The sequence below is a fragment of the Apium graveolens genome, chromosome 11 (assembly GCF_009905375.1).
Source record: "Apium graveolens cultivar Ventura chromosome 11, ASM990537v1, whole genome shotgun sequence".
NCBI lineage: Eukaryota > Viridiplantae > Streptophyta > Magnoliopsida > Apiales > Apiaceae > Apium > Apium graveolens.
The window spans coordinates 188,721,716-188,728,156 of record NC_133657.1 but is presented as its reverse complement, the minus strand read 5'-3'; the positions used below and the strand labels follow the sequence as shown (position 1 = coordinate 188,728,156).

The following is a 6,441-nucleotide window of genomic DNA, read 5'->3' as shown; positions in this document are numbered from 1 at the left end:
GGTGCGGGCGATGCGGTTTTTTCCTCAAACCGCAAACCAAACCGCATATGCGGTTTGCTCAAATTTCCAAACCACAACCGCACCGCGTACCCTCGAAAATCGCATAAACCATACCACGAAAATGTGGTGCGGTGTGGTGCGGTTCACTGCGGTTTATACTTTACAAGTTCAAAAACATTAAATAAATACAAACTTAAATTTAATCAAATTTCTGAAAATAGTTTTAGTCAATCAGAATGCAACAACTTAGTTCACTAGTATAAATACTTGGATTTTGGTTTTCCTAGTGAAGAAATACAAACAAGAGATTGTGCAGTCTCTTTTTTATTTGTCAGAAGATCGGGTGGTCCATTTGAATTCCTTAATGAATTTAACATATAATTCTAACTCAATAAGGATGTTATGGCCATATGGTGAAATTCAGTTTAACTAAGAACATAAAATGGTTCTTTATTTTACCCGATAGGAATATAAGTGTGTGTATATATATATATTTATAATATATTAAATATTGCGGTGCGATACGGTTTGAACCACATTTCAGAAATTTAAAATCACAACTCGCACCGCACCGCGCGGTTTATTAAAAATTTAAACCGCAACCGCACCACGAAAATTAAAAACCGCGTTTTGCGGTGTGGTTTGGTGCGGTGCGGGCGGTTTTTGCGGTTTGTGCGGTTTTCTGCTCACCCCTACTTGTAATTAGTATTTATTTCCTGATTGGTGTTTCAATTTTTTAAATATTTATGAATGATGCAACCGTACGGATGTTAATATCTATACATTTTACTGACATGATAAAAATTTTAGAAAATTTATTTTGTTTGTTATTTTGACAATCAACCAATTTTGAACACTACTTGTAACTAGTGTTTAGTTTCATATTAATGTTTCAATTTTTTAAAAAATATTTATGAATGATCCAACCGTACGGATGTTAATATCTATATATTTTAGTGACGTAATAAAAATTTTAGAAAAAAATAAATTTATTTTGTTTATTATTTTGACAATCAACCAATTATTTGAACACTACTTGTAACTAATGTTTAGTCTCATATTAATGTTTAAATTTTTTAAAAAATATTTATGAATGATCCAACCGTACATATGTTAATATCTATATATTTTAGTGACATGATAAAAATTTTAGAAAAAAATAAATTTATTTTGTTTGTTATTTTAATGATCAACCAATTGTTTGAACACTACTTGTAACTAGTGTTTAGTCTCATATTAATGTTTTAATTTTTTAAAAAATCTTTATGAATGATCCAACCGTACGGATGTTAATATCTATATATTTTAGTGACATGATAAAAATTTTAGAAAAAAAAAATTTATTTTGTTTGTTATTTTGACGATCAACCAATTATTTGAACAGTACTTGTAACTAGTGTTTAGTCTCATATTAATGTTTCAATTTTTTAAAAAATATTTATGAATGATCCAACCGTACGGATGTTAATATCTATATATTTTAGTGACATGATAAAAATTTTAGAAAAAAATAAATTTATTTTATTTGTTATTTTGACGATCAACCAATTGTTTGAACACTACTTGTAACTAGTGTCTAGTCTCATATTAATGTTTCAATTTTTTAAAAAATATTTATGAATGATCCAACCGTACAGATGTTAATATCTATATATTTTAGTGTCATGATAAACATTTTAGAAAAAAATAAATTTATTTTGTTTGTTATTTTGACAATCAACCAATTGTTTGAACAATACTTGTAACTAGTGTTTAGTCTCATATTAATGTTTCAATTTTTTTAATTTTTTTTATGAATGATGTAATAACCCCAATTTTTGGAAATTTTTTGAAACCCTTATGAATAGTGTTTTTGCTGAATGAGAAAATTTTTCATGCCACACTATGTAGGGGTTCTGATATGGATATTCTGAGATTTTATTAGTACTTTATATGGGATATAAGTGTATGTAAAGATCGTCAGAATCCAAATCCGAACACTTTGATTTTTCCCGGAAATCCACTAGATACGGAGAGAATTGAGTATAAGGTAACAGGATAAAAAGGATTTAAATTAAAGGATTATAGGAGAGGATCATAAAAGGAATATAATATATTGAGAAAGGTTAAGGGAACCTAAGTAATAAGATCCCGGGTATGATCCCTCAAACGATAAACGAAAACGAAAGTTAAGCGAACCGTATAACAGATCAGTGGTCATTAGGCAAACAATTAGGAAGTTAAGCAAATGGATTAGAGGAAGTGATGTCACCCAACCAATGAGAAGAGGACAAGGAAGGGAGGATGACATAGCAATGTGATGTAAGCATGACATAGGGAAGGAGGAGGTGTGGTTGGTTTATAACCACACAAATATAAGGTTATTAAGGTAATTAACCAAAAACAAAACAAAAAGCAACCAAGCTAAGCCAAACAAATCAAAAAACACAAAATCATTTCATTCTCATCATCTTGCTCTCGGCTTTTCATCTTTTTCAAGGGCAAGAATTTCAAAAATCAAGTTCCAAGCATTGTTAAATCACAAGGTAATTATCTAAGCTTCCTTGTACATAGATATGGATATGCTATAAGTTTAAGCTCCTAATTCCTTCACAATCTCTTCCAATAAATCAAGGAAGAAGATGGTGAATAGTAACCTTCAAGAAATAACTTTAGTTTTCTTGAATTTTTATGAAAGATTAAGGTTATACAAGCAAGGATCAAGGTTCTTTTAGGCATTTAAAGCTCTTGGGTTGTGTTAGGAAGCTTCAAGGAGGTATAAACAACTTTCACCTTTAACTTATAGTTTGAACTTTGAGTTTTGATGAGTTCATGGATGGATTAATGTATATATAGAAATATCCATGTATGTATAGCAAGATCCATGTATGTTAGATAGTTTGGTTGGATTTGTGGTGATTTTGGATATGAATCTTGGTTAATGGTTAATGAATCTTAAGTTATGGTTAGTAGATCATGTTTGCGGTTGAATAAGTTGGAAAACCTTGAGATTATGGACTGACTTTGCCTTGATATAAGTTGTGTTTGATGTATTGATGATGGTTGGGTGGTTTGTAGTGAATTGGTAAAGAATTGGAGTGGTATAAATATTGGTAATCGCGTAAACATAGCCGTCGTAACGTCCGATTTTCTTTAGACTGTTTTGTGCATAACATTAGGACCCGAGGACCCCCTGCTAGATTATGACCACTGCCATGTTTAGATAGCTGATGTTACGAGCTTCGTTTTGATATGTAGTACGTTCGATTCCGATGCACGGTTTAGGAGAAACGACCGTTTCAAGTAACGGCGTTTCGCGAACGAAACTTTTTCCCTCGCCTTACTTTGAAACATAGGTTAAAGACCAAAAAGGGTTAATTAATGTATGAAACATTTATGGTAAGTGTGTTAGGCAGTTGGTAAGACACTCGCGAAGGAATCGCTTTAAAACTCGTAAAGGTTAAATTATTAAAAATGGTGGAGCCGAGGGTACCCGAGTGACTTAAGCAAATGAGTGAGCGCAAAACAAGCGTTAAAGTCTAAGTTAGTTAAAGTATAGGTTTACAAGTGATTTTGGTTTAATTCCAACTTACTTGTTGTTTATAGGTTATCAGACTCGTCCCGAGCCTTTCTCACCCCCAAGTCGCTCAGGCAAGTATTCTATCCGTTATACTGTTGTTGTGATGTATACACTTGTATATGCATTATCTTGCGATAGATGCATGTTGGTTAATTAGCAAATATTGCGATATATTGAAGCATGCTGATATGGTATATATATGCATGCCTGTTTCGTATCCTTGATTTATATATCTGTTGGTTCAAATGCTTATTCGTTGCATAATACCTATGCTAGAAATAAGCAAGTAGTTGCGTATACCCTTAGTATAGGGGATAAAAGGTGAACATATTTCTAAACCGGGAGTCGATGTTCCCGAGTATATTATATATATATATATATTTATATATATATATGAATATAGTTTTTAAAACTATGGATCGAATAAGGTTTATTCGATACCTTTATTTTACTTAATTGAATATTAATTTGAGTATTCATTTGAGGGCTTATGACTCAGTTTATTTTATTATTTGAATATTATTTGAATATTCATTCGAGGGCTTATGACTCAGTTTATATTATTATTGAATATTACTTGGATATTCATTTGAGGATGTATGACTCCTTTATTTTATGAATATTATTTATAGTATTCATTCGAGGTATTATGACTCCGCTTATTACTTAATAATATTCTTTATTGTATTAAAGAATAAGGTGTCGATAATCAAACTTATTTTTGATTATTCAAATAAAGATATTATTTTCGTATAAGTATATCTTTGATTATTTGCTATTCATTCAAGTATAAGTTTTCCAACTTCTACCTCAATTATTCTTATGGGAATATTATTTAAATAATAATATTCAGATATTTCTTTCATATCGGGACTGATTTATTTTAATAAATCAGTATTACTCCAAACATTCTTAAAAATGTTTTCGAGTCTTCAAAATGATTTTTAAAAGTTAGAGCGGATCCCAAAACTCATTTTTATATTTAAGATCTTCCTTTAAAGGGAATTTAAATACTCGTTCAAAACCTGAGGGATCCGGCTCTGTGGTGTATTTTCGCAACAAGGTTGCAGTTTTGGTAAATGAATTGATTACTTACCCAACGTTCGGGAAGTAAGTCCATCTATTGAGTCGGCATAAGCAACATGGGCTCAGTGGGCGTCCATGATAGTGTAAGTGGCTCAGTGGGAGTCCATCAAATGCATAAGTGGCTGAGTGGCAGTCCAGCATAGGTCCTAATGCGGCCAGGGTGATGACCAGTGGGGAATTCGTCCATCTACTAGTAGAAAAGGTTACTTATGGGTATCTTTGCCTGATCAGCAAGATATCTGGTTTATGCCAAAGGTTTTCTTTTCCTTTCCAAAATTCATTGGATGTTTCAAACTCTGTTCATACTTTACATAACAGAGGTTCCAGGAAATGTTTAAGAGATATATATGTGGATATATATATATCGGGACTAAATAAAGTATCTCGTAACTTTATTTCATTCAATAATATTTCAAAGATTGAATCTATTCAAATCTTGTCTTGTAGTCTCATCTATGTGATGAACTTTTGAAACTGATTATAACTTGAACGGTGGTAGTTCAAGTAGTAGTGGGAAAGATATAAGTATATTGGGGTATTTGGTAACCTCATCTTTTAAACTTATATCTAATTAATAATTGTCTTAGGAATGACAAAGATTTTCAGAAAAACGTTGAAACAAGGTTAGATATATGAGATCACCTTGCAACGATATTTTTTTATACAGTTATACACTGGGACTTTGTGTATATTATGCATGGAAGAGGACTTCCAATATTTTGAAAAGTATATATGTATATATACTGAATATTTTGCGACTTCATCGCATTAAGATATCAAACTTGGTTCATTTCTTTTGACCAAGACTTTCATGAGTATTATGAGTAGGCTCATATATTGTAAATCATTATACATATTATTTTGGTGGGCTTGCTGCTCACCCTTGCTTTATTTCTTCATCACACAACAACAGTTAGGAAAGATGGCCAGACTCCAGCAGACCCAGCGCAAGCGCGTGGGAAGCGTCCCACGTCTTCCCGTTGATGTTGTAGCTGCTATAGCTGCAGAGGTAGATCTATTGTAGATCAGACCATCTACTTTTGAGAATCAATTATGTATAATTATAACTTGTGGCAGATAATGGCAATTAACTGTAAATTTATCAAGTAATCATTTTGGGTTGTAATAACTTTTAAATTGTGGATTCAAAGACTTGTACTTATTTAAATTTCATCTCTGAGACTATAACGGGTTGTGGTGTGTGTTAGTGTGGGGTCACAGCATAAGGTTATTATTATTAATTAAGTGAAGTGATATTGTGGAAAGAAAGACCGTGACGACCCGGATCCTCGACCCCGGATCTGGGGGTGTTACAAATGATCCCGCCGTGCGGATGTTAATATCTATGTATTTCAGTGACATGAATTTTTTTTAGAAAAAAATAAATATATATGATTTGTTATTTTAACAGTCAACCGGTGTTTTGACATATACTTGTAACTAGTGTTTAGTCTCGTATTCATGTTTTGATTTTTTTTAAAAATATTTATAGATGATCCAACCGTACGGATGTTAAAATCTATATATTTTAGTGATATGACCAAAAATTTAGAAAAAAATAAATGTATTTGATTTGTTATTTTAACAGTCAACCGGTGTTTTGACATGTATTTGTAACTAGTGTTTAGTATCATATTAATGTTTCAATTTTTTTTAAAATATTTATGAATGATCCAACCGTACAGATGTTAAGATTAATATATTTTAGTGATATGACAAAATTTTTAGAAAAAAATAAAAGTATTTGTTTCGTTATTTTAACAATCAACCGGTGTTTTGACCAGATTTTTTTAATT

At 31.4% G+C, this 6,441-nt stretch overlaps 1 long non-coding RNA gene across 1 annotated transcript; it reads left to right on the top strand.

Annotated features, from left to right (window-relative positions):
- Nucleotides 1-2,425: 2,425 nt before the first annotated feature.
- Nucleotides 2,426-3,630, top strand: LOC141697157 (uncharacterized). The gene is made up of 3 exons (XR_012564607.1): nucleotides 2,426-2,525; nucleotides 2,678-2,755; nucleotides 3,586-3,630. It is a non-coding gene; the product is annotated as an uncharacterized LOC141697157 (long non-coding RNA).
- The last annotated feature ends 2,811 nt before the right edge of the window (nucleotides 3,631-6,441 follow it).